This window comes from Protopterus annectens, chromosome 10.part0 (genome assembly GCF_019279795.1).
Source record: "Protopterus annectens isolate FY-2018-M chromosome 10.part0, PAN1.0, whole genome shotgun sequence".
NCBI classification, from domain to species: domain Eukaryota; kingdom Metazoa; phylum Chordata; order Ceratodontiformes; family Protopteridae; genus Protopterus; species Protopterus annectens.
The window spans coordinates 1,280,502,579-1,280,522,044 of NC_056744.1; positions in this window are offsets into that span (position 1 = coordinate 1,280,502,579).

A 19,466-nucleotide genomic window follows, 5' to 3' on the forward strand; every position below is an offset into this window, starting at 1 on the left:
CTGTACCCATTAACTACCACCTAGGCAGCAGTCAACATTATGGACACTGTTTAAGGGATGGTGCTGTGCAGTTCACCTCCCTGAGTTGGTGACATCTCCTGGCCTATTAGGTAGTCATACGAGGCGCCCATGTCATGACAGGGTGCCATCCATGAGCATGGAGAACATTGGACAGGCATACTCAGCACTCGGGTGACCAATATCGGATCACATATCACCTTTAAGGGGTATTGGCCATGCGTGGATGGGCGATACCAGCCTTCACAATCCTCACCTCCACTATGCAGCATGCTGGCTACCTTGCATAAAGACATGTGCTACACTGTGATGTTGGACATGCTACATGTACATATCCTGATCTGAATGACATACGTCATGGACAGCCACCATCCTACTACAAGAATCGCCACATGCTGGACAGATCCCTGTGCCATACATGTTACATACTCCCACCATACCATGCAACCCTGTCCATCAAAGCTGCACATGTCATCTCTGTCATACATGGTGTGATGACCGCATGGTAGATGTATTATTAACTGTCTGGATCAGTAATGTGGCACTGATGCACCTCGCGGTGGCAAAATGGCCGTTGGATACAGCTAGGAAACCTTGCCCGTACATGCTATAGTTGATAACCATCCGTGCGAATGACATCCGGCTAGCCATTGTCCCATGTCTATCACATGTGCAACACAGGCGATCCGTGGCAGGATGTTGAACTGCTGTACAGTGCCGTGTATTTGTATATGCAAAACACATGCATGTAAAGGTTCCGTGCATATGTGTGCATTGTCACTGCTCATGTCCATTAAGGCAGTGTATGTGTTGATATGTGACATGTACACAGCATCGAGGTCAACAGCATCACTGTGGACACATCCAGGCATGTGCTGATAGGTAAGAACACCAGTACAGGCAAACAGACTTGCCCACATCAAGACAGCATTCACATGGAGTATGAACAATATAATGAGGTGACACACATATATGGTGATGATATCCAATGCATAACGGGAGTTACGTGTATGACACAAGCATGTTAGTCATGTCAGTGTCATGATGATTTGCAAAGATAACTGTGCAGATGTACTAGATTTAATACAAATGAATGTGCAGCTGTATCTCTGTACATCTCTGTGATACTGTGACCTGTCACCATCATTATGTCTTCCAGATAATGCCTCGTTCATGCCTGCCAGCGTACAGATGCCAGGAGGATGATGTCCTCATCCTGTACCTCCATGACAACTATGAGGTGTTGTTCAGCCATGTGCCACAGCATGCCCAGCAGCTAAGACACTGCACGGACTTGATACAACATGCGAAACAGCATACCACTGCAATCGCCAGGGAACAAGGTGGAACAGGTGGTGGGCCACCAACCCAGCCTCCACTCACACACACTGAGGGGCTACTGGCCAGCCTGGGGACACCCTCAGAACAGCATCCACAAACACTAGCTGCCATTGTGGAGGTGGGTGTCTCCCAACCAATGAGCCTGGAGTTGCCTGGTAAGTCACTACTGCACATATGACTATTATATCCCATTTAGTTGCATGTGTCACTGTACAATATGTAATGTAACATCATATGCAAGGTATGTTTACACACATGCTGCATACTACAGTATGCTACCCTGTGTATGCACACATGTGCATACTATATGCTATTGTACAGGCGAATGTGTTAACATGCACAGTGCACCCTGTGGCTGTCATACAGTCATGGATAATGTTCAAACTGCTGTGTCACCCCTATACAGGTACCTCTGGTGTGCCGCACAGACATCAGTCCGTTGCAGGTGAGGCTGTCATCAGTATCAGGCATGTTAATATCTCTTCGCCATGTGGCCAGTTAACACATGTACACATGATGTATGGTCCAGTCACGATATACAGGTCACATCTCCCATCATTCACACGGGCTACCCATGTGCAATATATACCAATGAAATGAAACACCGACATGAAACCACAGTATCTGTCATTGCTACATGTGTGGACAGCTGTGCATACAACGGTGGAGGTGTTGTTCAATGTAGGCATATGTACTATACATTGGAATAACACATGTGTGGTATGCAAACAGTACCACACAGTGAGCTGGGATATGGGCATCCCACAGGAGCCACCATTGTGTTATATGCCCCTACAATGGGTGCACACATTGTGATTTGCCATCTGACATGTCCCAGACACGTAGTGTTCTGGCTGCAATATTGTCACACTATCCCATAATACATACCCCACATACCAAACATACAACCCGTTGTCTGCATAGCCCTGTGGATGGTGACATATCTGACATCTATGGGTGTATGTCATATGGGACTACACAGACCTGTGAGATAGATTCATAGGTTCATAGGTTCATACTAGGCTATCTGCCCTAGGGCATTTATAAGCCTAGCCAGAATGAGTTTGGCTTTCGCCACCCATTTTAAATTTATTTTGCTATGCCCTTTTTCGAGGATAGTATACTGTGCCTCTGTCTAATAGTGACACAGAAGTGATACCTGGGGTGAACCTACGATCTCCCATCCACTCATCAAGATTCCTCTTGAAGAGAGTCAATGAGGGACTCTGCCTAACCTGGACTGGGATTTTATTCCAGAGTGAAGGGAGCCTCTGGGTTATGAATCTGAACCTCCAGCATGTCCTATTTATTCCAGTGCTGAGGTTTAAGTCTCTCGAGCGCGTAGCTCGATGGGATTTGGATTTTCTGAGGTGCAGCAAGTCCATTAATTCTGGGTTGGACATGGCTTTATACATCAGGCACAGATCGCCTTTGAACAGGCGGTATGCCACTGAGTAGAGCTGGCGTTTCTTTAACTGGGTAGCATATGGCATCTGTTTGAGCCCTTTGATCCTCTTGGTGAGGTACTTTTGGGGTCTTTCCAGTTGCTGCAGGTGTCTGGTAAGGTACATCGCAAAAGGGGCATTGTACTCAATTATGGGCCTGATGAGGGATGAGTAAACAGGCACAATGACCTCCCCTGATCTAGATGTGAATCCCTTCATGATTAGGTGGGCTATATAAAATGTTTTTCTAACCACTTTGGCCATGTGGTTGTCAAATGAGAGATTGCTATCAACTTGGGTCCCCAGGTCCCTAATTACTTCTTCTGTACTTAATGGATTACCACCTATGTGGCAATTTGTGGGCACTTTGATTTTGCCAAAGGGGATGACAATACACTTTTTGGCATTTAGCTTGAGGCCATGGCTCTGGCACCAGTTGTCTGTTTCTATGAGGCCCTTTTGGAGAATGCTTGGGTCGGCTGTAGAGTCGATTATGGCGCCCAGTTTGCAGTCATCTGCGAACTTGGTCAGCCACAGTCCTTCCGTGTTGGCCTGTACCTCCGAGAAATATATACCGAACAAGAGAGGTCCCAGAAATGAGCCTTTTGTGACACCACTTGTAACTGGTTTGGAGTCTGACATGGCTCCAGCAATTCTAACCATGTGGGTTCTGTCCTTGAGCCAGTTTGCAATCCATCTAGTGACATAGGGGTTTATATTTAAGCTGGTGAGCTTATCTATAATACCCGAGTGGGGTATTGTATCGAAGGCTTTTGCAAGGTCCAGGTAGGCTGTGTGAACCACCTTCCCCTCGTCAATGGCCTTGGTGACTGTTTCAAAGAAATCAACCAGGTTTAAGAGGCAGGATCTGCCCTTAACAAAGCCGAACTGGGTAGAATCCAGTGTCTGTAGGTCCCCAATATCTTTATTTATGAGGTCCATGATAATCCTTTCCATAGCTTTGCATACCAAGCTAGTCAGGCTTATGTGGCGATAGTTTCCAGGATCCGTTGAGGCACCACCTTTATGGAGAGGGACCACTGTTGCTGTACGCCACTCTTTCGGCACATATGCTGTAGTAAGGCTGAGATTGAACAGTAGTTTTATGTTTGGGTTTAGCTCTTCTGGAGTTCATGTAGGATGCAGCCCAGGACACCGCCTGGTCCCATTGATGCTGTGTTTTTGCTTTGGAGAGGGCGGCTCTTACCTGAGCATCTGAGATGTCAGGGGGCAGCACTCTGCTGGGATAGATATTTGCCCTTTGGTGGGAGGGGGGAGAAGTTTGCGCTGAACCTGTCAGCTATGGATGTTGGCAATGTCTGTGGGTTCGTGTATTTTTGTCATTTTGGACTAATTCTGAGCATATCTGGGAATTACCACCCAGGTTTCTAACATAACTAAAGAAAGCCTTGTGATTATCCTTAGTGTCCTGTGCAATGTTGCTCTCGAAGCTGGCCTTAGACAATTTTATGAGTGCCCGTAGTTTTTTGCTAATACTGATCAGTGATGCCTTCCCTTTTTGGGATTTTGCTCTATCATTTAGTAGCTTCCTCCTTCTATTGTATAGTTTGTTTATGGCTGGGGTCCACCAGACAGGATGTCTGCCTTTGGAGGATTGGGTCTTGGTTTTGTTTGGGATCGCATGATTCATGCATTCCTGAAGGTGTTCATAGAATGCGTTTATAAAGGATTCTGCGGTCTGGGCCATATTTTCCACAGGCCTGGGGGCTTTGAAGGATTCCACCTCGGCTTTGAGGAGTGTGAAATTTGCTTTAGAGAAGTTTTTCACTGTGGTTTTCTGGGCAGGGGGTGGGGTCAGGATGTGAATATCCAGTGAGATTAGTTTATGGTCTGATCTTACCAGTGAGGGATACACTTCTGGTCTGGAGCATAGAGTCCCCATGTTGGTGATGATCAGGTCCAGTATGTTTTCCCCTCTTGTGGGAGTGGTAACAAGTTGTTCCATAGCATTTGAGTTTATAAATTCTAGGAACCTTTGGGCTAGGGTGTTGGAGCTAGAGTAATCCTCCCAGTCTATGTTTGTGTAGTTGAAGTTGCCCAATATAATGGTGTTTGAAGAGACCTTCATATTTCCAGGGTTCTCAGGAAGGCCGAGTGGGGTTCCTGGGTTTGGGGGGGGTGGTCTGTAGCAGGCTATAAACTGGAAGGCAGTTTTACCCACTCTTAGTTGCACATGGATAGTCTCTGATGCTTCGTGCTTTGCTACCAACCTGGAGGTGTGGGTATCTTTGATGAATATCGATACTCCCCCTCCTTTTGTGGTTCGGTCCAAGTTTTGGGGCCGAAATGCATGGTATGAGGTATAACCTGGTAGTGCTGGGGTGCTCTCGGGAGCCCTGAACCAGGTTTCTGTTACTATATCGATGTTCTCCATGCTAAGGAGAGTTTCGAGTGCGTGCATCTTGAGGTTTAGACTTCTGACGTTGAGTAGCATTACTCTTAGTTTCTTATCCCTTGTGATACCTATGGAGGTGGGTTTGTCTTTTGAGCCTTGCCTAAAAAAGGCACTATGGGGGTAGCAAGAGCCTTTGCCAATATCTGAAAGCCCAGGGGTGACAAGTGCAAGCCGTCCCTAGCGAAACATCGTGGCTTGTCGAGCATATCATCCCAAGCTGACAGGCATTGGATCCCCTTTGAATGACACCAATACTTAAGATGGCCATCACAAACATTTGGCCAACACATGTTCACACATGGCCATGGAGGATGGCCAGAGACATGTAGCCACACAGTAGATGTGATGTGTATACACCTTGTTGCACACTGTCCACACATGGTCCAACTATAGCCTTAGTTGACTGATTATACAGTTGATGTGGTACACTGGACATCCTAAAAGCCTGTGCACAGCTAGTGGAGGTGTCACGTAAGTCGACCATATAAGATGTGTTGAACATCACGACTGTGTCATAGCATGACAGTAGTCACCTGTACAGCTTCCACAGACATTGACACCACATCAGGCCACAGATACCATACATTTCTCTTGCTGCTGTAGGACATCACAGTCAGCTGTGCACCTTGTCTGTGTGGTACATCAATGTCATGTGGGACATGGTGTATTGACAAGTCTGCCATGTGTGGACATGGTTGCCAGGCAGCTAAGACTCGTTAGTAGTTGTGCAGGGGTGTCATCCGTAGGTCTTCCAGTGACCTGTCACATGACACAGCATGGTTTGGTGTGTATACACCTCAGCAACGTGGGTCACAATCCACAGTTATGTCATGTGTATGCACGCAGTTATGGCTAATCAATGTGTGCATATTACACACTGTATAGCAATACAGACACCTCATGATGCCATGCAATGGCACAGTGTCTGTACTTCGCACTGTATAGCAATGTAGATGTCTCACACTACCCTTCCATGCTCATGCACATTTGCTAAACATGCATTCTATCTGTAGGGCATACAGACAACACTGCAATGTGATACCCGTTACAATGCTGTACATGTGTCAGGACACCATTGTGTCAGACATGTATGCATGTCAACACACGTCAGCAGATTACATGTCAAGGTCACTTCAGCCATGTGTACTGTTAACCTGTGCTGGTCCACATGGTGTATCACAGGGATGCATGCTTACTACCATGATTGTGTGAACTGCGTGGTTACTGGTATGACACCTGCTTGCTATTGTGTGCAACCCAGGGAGGTATGCTAACTACCAGTATTAATGTCTGAGCTGCATGCTGTCTGCTGTATCACATGCATGCTGCATGCCGTCTGTCAAATCACATGCATGGTGTGTGTGTGTGTGTGTGTCTGTGTGTGTGTCTATTGTAATGTAGAGTCTTTCTTTGCATCCACAGGAGATGTACGTGCGTTACCCTCCTGCGGTCTGTCTGATGTTAGTGACCCACAGATACTAGCAGTGATGAACATATGCATGAGGTACAGACAGGGTTGTCAGGGGCTGAAATCTGTGCCAATGGTTGCCATCCCAGCTATGTCCCCCTCTTCCCCGCAGACAGTTCTCATGCCAACACATACCCCATCACCAGTGGACATAGAGGAAGGACAGTCAGTGTGTGTTAGCTTGGAACAGGAATGTGTGGTGGCTACAGAAGGTGTGTCTCCACACCATGGTGTCAGTGTAATGACTGCAGATGTGCCACACAGTCATGTGGCCAGTGCTGCTCATAGGAGGACCTCTGGCAGACATGCACCTGCAGGACAGAGTGCAGCAGCTGGTGTCACCAGATGCATGTTCCAGACTGTAATGGCGGCACAGGCACATGCTGAATGGCAGAACAGAGAAGGGCAGAGGCTTCAGAGGGCTGCAACCCGTATTCTAAACAACAACATCCAGGCACTGGCAAATGCTCAACAGCAGATTGCTGATGTTCTGGACAGGCGATTGGGTGACATGGTCGGAATCCTTGACCATGGCATGGCAATCCGTGAGCATGAGCTGTCTGTGCTGGAAGATCTGGTAGGAGTGAGGCGTAGGCCATGTGACATAGGCCAGCTACACCACCTAGTGCAGGTCAACGTGAACGAGCCACCTCACATGCCCACTCCCATAGTGCCGGTAGCAGTAGCAGTGCAGCTGGTGTTGTGCTGTCCACACCAGGACACAGCAGGCCACGTAGATGTGGCCTGGACATTCCCAGCAGGGACACGGTTCCAGTGGACATGTGTCATCGGACAGTAGTCAATCTGTACCTCCGCCTGGTAGTGCCCGTGCAATTCCTGGCAGGCACAGGTCACGTGGCCATGGCCAGACACAGTGAGCTGTACATCCTGGGCCGTACAATCTGGAACTGTCAATAATACCCCTGTATAGGCCTGGCAAAAGGCAGAACTGTGTGCAATCATAAATGCACACAGCAAAAACATCTGTAGGGAAGCGCAACACCCACATGCATAATGACCACACATGTCCAATCAGATCACCGGCACTTACCCACACACATGATGTCATCCACTGGTGCAGCCTATGCCCCTGAAAAACATTATCACCCTGTGCATATGATGATGCCTGTGCCGCATCCCTGTCATCCACACCATCGGTGCAGGGACATGCTCAAATGGTCTGATGCAGAGGGTGAACAGAATAGTGAGAGAAGTGTATATTACATTAGTTGTGTATTGTTGACATGCACCAGACATGCCATGTAGTACAGGTTTATAATGCATTGTTATATGTTCACAGTATGTGTCTTGGTAACAACAGTAACAGCATGTTGGTAATGATGCCCTGGTTCCCTCCTTATGGTCTAATTGCATGTGCCAACATGTAGCAGTGTTTGCAGTTTCCCATGTGTAAATGTGGAGTACTCACAGGCATGTATGGCAATACCAGCATGCTATATGTAGCCTCAACCTGACTGTTAAAAAGGCTACCATACCACAGATGTCCACACATCTACTGATCCAGAAGCATGTGGGCTGTTTAATAGGCTACAGTGGCTAGAGACGTAACATCCATACCAGGTCACATCACAGGTATGTTAACATGGTACGGGGGGTTTACACAGCGGTCTGGCCGATGATAAAATTAGAGGCCACTTGATAGCATGAGGCCTCACTGTGTAGCAGTAATACCCTTTCACATTACAGGATGAGAACACACACAGACATACACAGAAACACACAGTAACATGCCCACACTCACGGGGTCAACAACACTATAATGCACACTTGATAGTGTTGAGGTGAGGACCCCTGCCTATGTGGTAATCACCCTCACAGTACTGTGTACCCACATGACGTGACACAGAGAATGAACATGTACAGGTAGCCAGTAAGGCTGAGACTGATGGCATCAACAGGGTAGTAGACTGCATCACGATGAGGGGTTAGAGATGCTGTCTGTTCTGTATGGTAGCATACACCCTCACTCCATGCACCAGACAGCCATACATACATACACAGACACACACACACACACACACACACACACACACACACACACACACATACACACACACACACACACATACACACACACACACACACACACACACACACACACACACACACACACTGTGGAGTCCACAAATGTCATTCACATACGGATAGCTGACGTGTGTGATACACACACCATCCCTGCCTACATCATGCTTTCCACACTGCAGTATGTACAGATCTCTACAACAGTGTACAGGGGTGTGTAACAATTGGGATGTATTCCCCACCATATGTGGCATATATGGTCACATAAGCAAACACACATGGCAGTACTGTGAATGATACACCTGCTATATGATGATACATCTGACAGACATGCAGCAGTATTGGCCGCATTATGTGTACCAACGCTACCTTTGGCAATTCTGCTGCTATATGCACACGGAAGGATGTAAGTGTTACAGGTGTCACGTGACTTACAGTCAGTAACACCCGACCGCTGTGTAGGTTTTATGTCTTCGCCGTCAAGTAACAGTAACATAGCGTACTGTTTGCACATGTAATGGTAGGATGGCTTGTGACACACCTGTGAGCCGTCCCCGGCAAACATCCATCTGCAAAGGTGGATCACCACTTTATGTACACACATCCATCCATACCTGATGTACAGCCTACCGTACTGTCAGTATTTCACCATATACAGGTGTCAATGATGGGGCTGCATTGCAACTGCATGTTGTAGTTAGGCACAGATGAATTACATACATCAGCTACTGCACATGCATGGTAGCTGCATGCACACCACTACATGTACATGTGTGTTGGTCCTACATGCCTGTCATGTAGTCATGTTTGTATGCATTGCAATTGGTGGACATGTGTGATGAAATACATAACACATGGACTGTTGTATGATATGATGGGTGTCATGGGTAACTAGTACAGAGGGAATGTTTCCTCTGTCAACATTGCTACCTCATGTATTGTTAGCATTCAACAGCCATGGACCTACCTTCCATGTGCATGCGTGTGGTTGCTGTAGCCACTTGTCTGCACGGAGGACAGCAAAAGCTATGCTATGTACATATGTGTTTTGTGTGTGTGTGTGTGTGTGTGTGTGTGTGTGTGTGTGTGGTCCATGCACATATCCACTGCGATTACATGAATGTCATATCCAAACATGTGTGTTCTTTGGTGTACAGCGACAGTGATCTGTCACAGCTGTGTAAGACCCAGGGCCCCATTATATGTAGAGCCGACCTAGTTATGTACAGCGGTATCATTGCATTGCATAGCACATGATGGAACCCTGTCAGTACATGTGTAGTCTGCACAGTTGCTGTAGACCTATGTACAGTCCACTGGTCATGAGTCACACGGTGTTGTGGTACTGTATGGATGTGTGTTGCTGGTCCAAGGACATGGTGATGTCTAAGGGCTACATAGTAGAATGCGGTGTTTACCTCTGTGATCTGCACCTGAGACATCTGTGATGGCTCTTGAGTGTGTACTGGTCAGTACATGTGAGTGGCCTTCATGTACGTGGGGACAGTAATACCATACTGTGCCCTTCCATGTTTAGAATCCGTGTGCATGCAAGACAACCCTTTGCTACTGCTAAGTGTGTGAGCATGCCCAGTACACCATTGTGTAGATGGACACACAGTACATTCCAAACTGTGCCCTTCCGTGTTTAGAATCCGTGTGCATGCAAGACAGCCCTTTGCAACTGCTAAGTGCGTGAGCATGCCCAGTATGCCGTTGTGTAGATGGACACACAGTACATTCCAAACTGTGCCCTTCCATGTTTAGAATCCGTGTGCATGCAAGATAGCCCTTCGCTTCTACTAAGTGTGTGAGCATACCTCAGTATGCCGTTGTGTAGATGGACACACAGTACATTCCAAATGGACGTGTGATACTAAGTGTGTGAGCATGCCCAGTGACACACTGTGTTGGTGATGTGCCACTGTGTATGGGCATTGCCATTGACATCCTGTATAGTGATGGTGGTCATCCAGGCAACAGATGTCCATACCCCACGTCAGGATGGATGCCTACATTGAGCACACTGGTTGACTGTCTTGAAGGGTGTACTGTCTGTGGCGCATCTCGTATCTATGTAGTGTTGTAATAGTGCTCCGTAGATAGGCAGTTGTCCTGCTCACACCACTGCTGTGTGTTTGTCTACATCTATCTTGAGACAGTAATATGCTTTTAGACTGCTCACTTTCTATACATTCCCTATCGGCATCTTTGCCTTTGTGGATGATGTCATCCACCTAGAAGTATGCCTCTGGGAGTGCTGTGTTCCAGTAATTTCGGTAGCGCATTCTGTAACTGCGTAATGCTGTAGTGTGATAAGATAGTTAGGTGTATGTTCGACTCCTAGCCCTGCCGTGTGTGTGTGTGTGTGTGTGTGTGTGTGTGTGTGTGTGTGTGTGTGTGTGTGTGTGTGTGTGTGTGTGTGTGTGTGTGTGTGTTTCCGGCTGCCTGGGGACAGAGTAATGCTTTTAGACATCTCACTCCACATACATTCCCTATCAGCGTCTTTGCCTTTGTGGATGATGTCATCCACCTAGAAATATGCCTCTGGGAATGCTGTGTACCAGTAATCTCTATAGCACGTTCTGTAACTGTGTAATGCTGTAGTGGGATAAGGTAGTTAGGTATATGTTCGACTCCCAGCCCTGCCAAGTGTGTGTGTGTGTGTGTGTGTGTGTGTGTGTGTGTGTGTGTGTGTGTGTCTTTCTGGCTGCCTGGGGACAGAGTAATGCTTTTAGACGTCTCACTCCACATACATTCCCTATTGGCATCTTTGCCTTTGCGGATGATGTCATCCACCTAGAAATATGCCTCTGGGAGTGCTGTGTACCAGTAATCTCGACAGCGTGTTCTGTAACTGCGTAATGCTGTAGTGTGATAAGGTAGTTAGGTGTATGTTTGACTTCCAGCCCTGCCAAGTGTGTGTCTGTGTGTGTGTGTGTATGTTTCCAGCTGCCTGGGGACAGAGTAATGCTTTTAGATGGTTCACTCTGCATACATTCCCTATCGGCGTCTTTGCCTTTGCGGATGATGTCATCCACCTAGATGTATGCCTGTGGGAGTGCAGTGATGCTCGAACTCGGTAGCGCATTCTGTTATTGCATAATGCTGTAGTGTGGTAGACTAGAAAGGTAGGTGCTCAATTCCAAGGCATGGCAGGTGTGTGTGTTTGGCAGTTATACCGTATGCGTTGGTATCTGTGGGTGGCTAGCTGCAGGATGTGTCCAGTGTGTTTTGTTGCTGACCTATATAGTGTCCACAGCCTGCATATTCTGCCAAGACTCTGGGCTGTCAACACATACATTCGCCAATAGGTCTGGTGAGTAACTGTCAGCAGCCCTACTCTTACCCTTGATACGGTCTGACCTGTGTGACGCAACATAACACACGTGCCTTGATAGTAACAACACTACATGATGCAGGTGGCACATGTAGTTTCCTTTTCATTTTTGTCTAATGCATTGCTGTCATGTGGTCCGCTGTTGTGATATAAATGTCATATCTACATATGTGTGTACATGTATATGTGTGTATGTATATATATATATATATATATATATATCTATATCTATATATATATCTATATATATATATATATATATATATATATATATATATATATATATATATATATCCATGTATATATGCAAACAAATAATATATATGATATATGTAGATGTAGAGGTGAACATAGATGTGAACATATATGTCTGGGGACATCAGCACTATTGAATGTTTGTGCAGGATGATCTGTACATGATAACCTGGGATCTATGTATATCTGCCATAGCGTGGTGGTAATGCACATCGTCTGTAGTGTGCAGGGCCACGGGTTGCAGTCATATAGACACCGGTTATTTTGTTGCTGGGAAGATCATGGGACATCGAATATGGTGATAGTAAGGCACCTGTTGCCAGTTGTGTATGGATCTGAGTGACACTGAGCAGTGGTTATTAATTTGGAGGGTCGGTATGGGTCATATAACTATTCATTAGAAGACTATACTATGCAGATGAGGTTGACTGTAGTGTATCACATTTATCACCAGGGTGTGCTGCTGGCCCCTGGAGTGTATGTGTGTAGTCAGCCGGGTGCAGGTCTTGAATATAAATGACAGCATGGGAGGGGGGTCAGGCATACTGTACGTACATTGCAGTACTGTGCCTCAGGAGTGCTTCTGCCTTAGCACACCTAAGCTAGGGGTGTGTCTATACCTGCCTGGTGACATTGGGAGGGATGACAGCAGTGGTGGGGTAGTCAGGGTGTACAGGCTGCACAAACAGGTGTTGATCAGCACAATCAGCAGATGACATGGCCAGCCCACACATGAACAGTACGTTAATGCGAGCAAGCAGCATACATACAGGTTTCATCTGCACTCTACACCACCGGTGTATACCTGCAGGGACATTTCACGACACAGTCCAACCAAATGACATGGGCTGCAGCAGGCAACATATACCAACATGTGCAGGATGCTGGGGCAGTGAGGATGTGTATGCTGCCGAACAACCCTTACTGGGGTGACATAAGACTTTATAGACCGAGGGTGGCTTACCAGGGGCTACATGGGCTGGGGATGTTGGAGCACTATGGGGTGGACAGAGACCTCCTACAGCAGCTTGTTGACCTGTGCCTACCACACCTGACACATCAAACAGGCCGAGGGAAACACATCACAGTGGATACCATGGTATGTGTTGGCCTAGGTGTACTAGCCACAGGTACCTCACACAGCACAACTGGGGATATCATGGGTATCTCACAGGCATCTGCATCCAGAGTATTGCACCAGTTCACAGATGCCATGTCAACACATGATAGTGAGCATGTACATGTCCTCAACACATGTGATTAGTAGACCAGCAATATGCATCTGTTCAACCACATGGATGACTACCCTGGGGTACTGGGTGCTATAGCCTGCATACACATACACATCGTAGCACCACCCAGTGAGCGGGGTAGGGCCTACAGTCACTGCAGGGGCATACCCTCCAACAGCTAAGCCATATGTGATGGCCAGGGCATGAGATAGAATGTGTGTGCTGTCTGCTCTGGAAGCTATGTTGTGTCCGATATATGGCTTCTGACACAGCTGTAGCACACCAATGCCAATATGGACATCCCCTACAGTCTCCTAGTGGGGGATGCTGGGTAAACACTAGTGTTGTGGCTGATGACACCCATCAGCAATGCACACACACCTGAACACTCACACCATACTGTGGCGGATGCACAGGCAAGACATATACTTGTGCATGTGTTTGGGATGCTCACTTCACAGTTCTGGTATCTGGACACATCCATTGGAGCTCTGCAGTATTCACAAGCTACATGAATACAAGTTGATATGGTATTTTCTATGCTACACAATCTTATCCTGCAGTAACAGTTGCAGCAGGAACAGCATGCGGCATGGCCACATAGCCCTACACCACTGCCAAGGCATGTACAGGCACAGTGTGACTTGGTGAAGGACCTACCTGAGCAGGGCACAGTCGGCAAAACCCCGTGCACAGTATGACCTGCCCTTGGCAAAGAGGCAACACAAGGCATATGCACTGACACAGTAGGTACGCAAGGATTTCCCCTCTCTGACCCGCACACAGTACAATGGATGCCAAACATGACAGTACCTGTGCTCGGCCATGTATAGGAGGTGCACTGTGTGCATCCGATATAGGCAGCACTCCAGCACCATCCTCAAGTCCAGAACACACCCATTGTATGTCTATCGACCTAACAAGTGGCAGTTGTATTAGAATGTGTAGTTACCCATTGCTATGGTATGTATGTGAGCATACAAGTGACTGTGGTGGCCAAATGTTAGGGCAGAAGACAGTACACATCCATAGTGGCACCATAACCTCTGTAGCACATACAGGGGTCACAATGGTAGCCTGTAGTACACAGGGTGTCCTTACCCACTGCAGATTATGGGCTGACCATCATGTGTGCCCGTACAGTCCACACACGTTCCATGCAGCTGGACAGATGTGGACCAATACAGACAAATGATATACAATGGTCTATGGATATGCCCAATGAATGACCCCAACCCCCTAAGACACACACAGACGACAGTAGGCCAGGCAGTTTGATGTAGGTTGTGTAAGCTAGGATGTCCAACACCACTGTGCTGGTAATTAAAGCTGGGAACTGACATACCCTGGTATCCCTCCAACCAGCAATTTAGGTAGGTCCACACACTGACATGGAGTACCCGGCATACCAATGCAGTAGCGGCAGATGTGTACAACTGTTGGCTGTGCCCTGTCAAACCTACACATTTGAGAGTCATGTGCGCCATCCAGGGCGCTGTGAAGGACTGTGGTTGTGGTTGGATGTCCCCCCACGCTACGCAGACATGTAGCAACTGTCAATGCTGCATGACCGTTAGCTACCCTGCAGACACAGCATGACACCTGTCTGTATAGAACGGAGGGGTCAGCAACACAGTACTAACTATCTAGACATGTGACACATGCAATACAGTTGACCATACTTGGCATGCTCACACACATGACGGTATGACGGTAATGTCGATCGACATTATGCGTTACAGTCATACTGGGCATGCTCACACACTGAAACACAGGATGGCCAGGCATGCATACACCAGTGGTCCGGACATATCTGCCAGTACATTGCTATACTGTTGGATGTGTGCGCTGTATGGTGTGTGTGTGTGGTCTATTGTCTGTACATATTCCATGGTCTATTGTTAATTCACATGAGCTATGTGCAGAGGGTACTTCTACCATCACGTATATAGGGCAGTTCTTTGTTTGCGGACAGGCCGACGCCTTTGGATACAGTCTGGGTAAGGCACATTCCAGCAGGTGGGAGCAGTTGTATGTGGGTTTGCACAGTGTTAAGCACTGATGACCTCTGGTCACAGCACCTTATACACGTTTAGACTCCACATTTCTTTGACAGTGCACTACTGGTGTACTGGTAGACAAACACGCTTATAGCCGCTCACTCACCGACATTTCCGCTTACATTTGTCACTCATGCTGGGTGTGTGCGATCCCTTGTGATGCATATTACATCAGACTACATGACTACAGTATCGGGTATGTGTAACCATTTTGCGATGGCAGGTGTTCGACTGTACAGACTTGGCGGCCTGTCCAGTGACGTACTCATATTATATGCGTGTTCCTCATACGATCTGCTCCCATCTGCCTGATACATGGGAACTGATACTCTGCAATGCTGACATGTGACTTAAGTTTGTTAACCCAGCTGTCCGCTGAGTCATGCTACCGCATACCTACTGCACATTGTCCACCTTTCAGATTGCATGACGGGAGACTGTAGGAGTGACACCATTCCTACTTTGCATGGGACAGTCCCTCATCCTGCATATCTCATGTGACAATACCAGAACTCTCCACCAATCGGGGACACATTTCTACAGAATCAGGGACAGGTCAAGAAAAATCAGGGACACTTTTACAAAAGTAGTGCTATTAACTTGAAACATTGACAGAATCAAAGCATATGACTTAATACACATATTCTGAAGTAACAGTTGTTTATAACTCTTACTTATTGTCATTAGTCAGTAAGTGTAATTCACCACCTTTCCTTCAACAGCCACTAATTTTAGGAGGGATTAAGAGGGGCAGAGTTAAACTTTCAGTCAAACTCAGGGACGTACCTGACATTCAGGGACAGTTGAGTGGTATGGATATTACTCTAGCCATTGCAACTGTCCTGATTAGGGGACATTCTCATGTTGTACGTGTCTGTACTGGTTGCTTGTTACAGGTCTTGTATACCTCATATGTCATATGTAGTAGCATAAGCAACTTTACTGCTGCTAGACTACGCTTTGATTTGTTCCGATATGTATATTTCTGTACTATGCATGGCTGTAGGTATGTTCTGCCCTGGTACATCTGACATTTCTACAGAGCTGGTTCCACTTTAGCCATTCAGAATGGTGGCGGCCCTATAGACCCTATATGTAGAGCTATCACATGTGTCAAGGCAACACATACCCACAGCCAGTAGTAAATGGATGACTTTCACGCTTTGCATACATTAAGGTTATTAAGGTTATTCATGTAGCATTATAATTGATAATACTGTTTCCTATTACATGTAGCTGTTACTGATACAACAAATTGATGTCTGCCACCACTACGCACACTATATAGCCTCCATTCCCAAACTCACAGGCCATGTGCCATAACTGTCATTTTGCCGGACACAACTGCCCAGACAGGTGTGTCCCTCACAGGTGTATGGGTGTTGAACCTCTTCTATTATACTATCATCTACCTAAGGTGGTCAGCAAATTATGCACTTTCCGTCAGTAGCAGAACTCACATACCAATGGGTGTGAATGAACACTGTATCAGAGACAATGCATAACACCCTGTGGGACACAGTTAGATGATTGTTTCTATTAACCAGACGCATTCACAGTCACAGAGCATATGTATTCATTCACGTTTGTTGAGGGGATGCTGGGTAGTCCATTATGCATCCATGTGTGTTGCATTTGATATGGCCAGTTCCATCAGGACCAATCTGTGGGTATGTGCCGGTGACATGTCTATACATTTGTATCGCACATTTTAATATTCATATGTTTGTGGGATTGTGTTCTACAGTAGGGCCTGTCTGGTTGTACTGCAGATGTGTATACATGTTTTTGTGTTTCTTTCTGCTTCACCTGGTGCTCCCTCATACACCTCCAGTTCACCTATTCTGCATACGACACAGTGTCGCCTTGGAGGATTATACCATTAAACATCCCTCACACACACATATTCCTGACACTCCATCATCACTGCTTTGGTTGATGGCCCATGGCACGGTCAAGGTAACACATTGCATACCCTACATATGTCAGGTACCTGTATGGTTGTGTGGACTACCCTGCCATGTTTGACTTTCCACATGCTATACCTCACGCACATAGGTAAACGCCCATACTTAACTTTCATGACATGGTTGGTATACCTGGGTAATACCAGTTCAACTGTGACACATCCTGACAAATTCGGCTTGGACCGCTGATGTACGGATTTTGGCCGACTGTTCTAATCATTGGTAGGATGCCACCTTTTCCTATGTCCAGGATGGGATACATTCCAGACACATGTCCGAATGTACTGGACAACACGTACCCACAGTCAACGGTACAAATAATACTGTTCCTTTCAGCCTACATGTTGCCTTATTTTTGTAGCAATTTATATGCTCCTTCTGTTTCGTTTACATGCTTATTCTATTTCCTGTCACATTTTTTATGTGAAATACGAACATACCTATTGTATGTGACTATTACATGCGTTGTGGGATATAATTCGGTCATACAGTTGCTAGATATGTACATTTATTGTGTTTTTTGTTATGGACACATCTGCCCAGCTGTGTACCCTCCCTCACAGTATGGGTCAGCTGGTGACCCTGACCATTAGGCTGGACGTACCTATTGGCGGCGAGCTAACATATGATGCGTTTCACTTCCACTTGGTATAACTATCTACACTGCGTTGGACTGCGGGCACACAGTTTTCAATGTCATTTGTTCGCGGGATAGGGACCCGTTATCCACTACCGTGCATTTGTGTTTGCTTCTTCATTTTGTGTTTGCAGGAACTGTCTTGCATGCGTATCCATGGACACTGACAGATGTGATTACTATTGCTTGCAAATTGTTATATGCAAGCATTTTAGGTTGCACGTCGACAGCTGACATTTCCACGCCTCTGTGCGGCACTTCGACATGCCCTATGTACCCGTGCTCCTTTCCTATGCACATGGCTGTGGCAGCAGCGCGCCTTCATTAATATGCATTTGGCGCTACTGCAGCATCTTCACACCACACGGTCAGTGCAAGCCTAACGCCGGCCTTGCTCCGAGTTTCATGAATCCCGGGGATTATCTTGGCTAACTACCCATGCTGCCCTTATCAACTGGCCTTTAATCACTGACCATTTTTGCTGGTAGGGCTGACAACTAGAATAATGTAAAAATGTATTAGAATAGTGGCTTGATCTATTCTTTTTAAGGTTATTATCTAGATACGATATAGCAGACTGAAAAAAAAACCTGTTGTTTTGTTTTTGTATTGTATGGGTATACACATTGATTTCTGCAACATTATCTGTGGGGGGCTGTACTTTTAAGAAGGTGATGACATGACAGGCTTTGCATTTGAGAGGTATGCTCCATGGACATCCAGTGTCTGGCATACCTTTCAGCTGTACAGATTGTCACAGAATGCCCATATATTTGTCTTATATTTTTGGTCCATTTTTCATACAATTGTGGCTTTCTGGCAGATTTGTGGCAAAGCATTAGGGACTGCGATAGGAAATAATGACAGACATTTGAGTTTTATACTTCATACCCTTTGTGGACTTCATGCTAATGTGAAGCCTGTCATTCTATCGACTTTATACGTTATTTACTGTGGCTTTGTCCAGATTATTTGTCCAGTTGACAAGTAACGGTGTCCAAGGACACTCTCACTATATTTAAATTGCCGTATGGCAATTATGGAGTGCAGGGGGCATGTGTATACTGAGAGCACTGCTCTCAGACACACACCCTGGGTTTGTGCACAGAACAGTTTCCATTTTAAAGCACAGCAGCTTGCCTTCAGGAATATGCTGCATGGGAACAGTCCCTTCCATGCAAGAATAAGTTATTCTTGCAAGAAAGTTTGCTGAATCCTGGGGAACAAGTTAAATCAAAAATAAG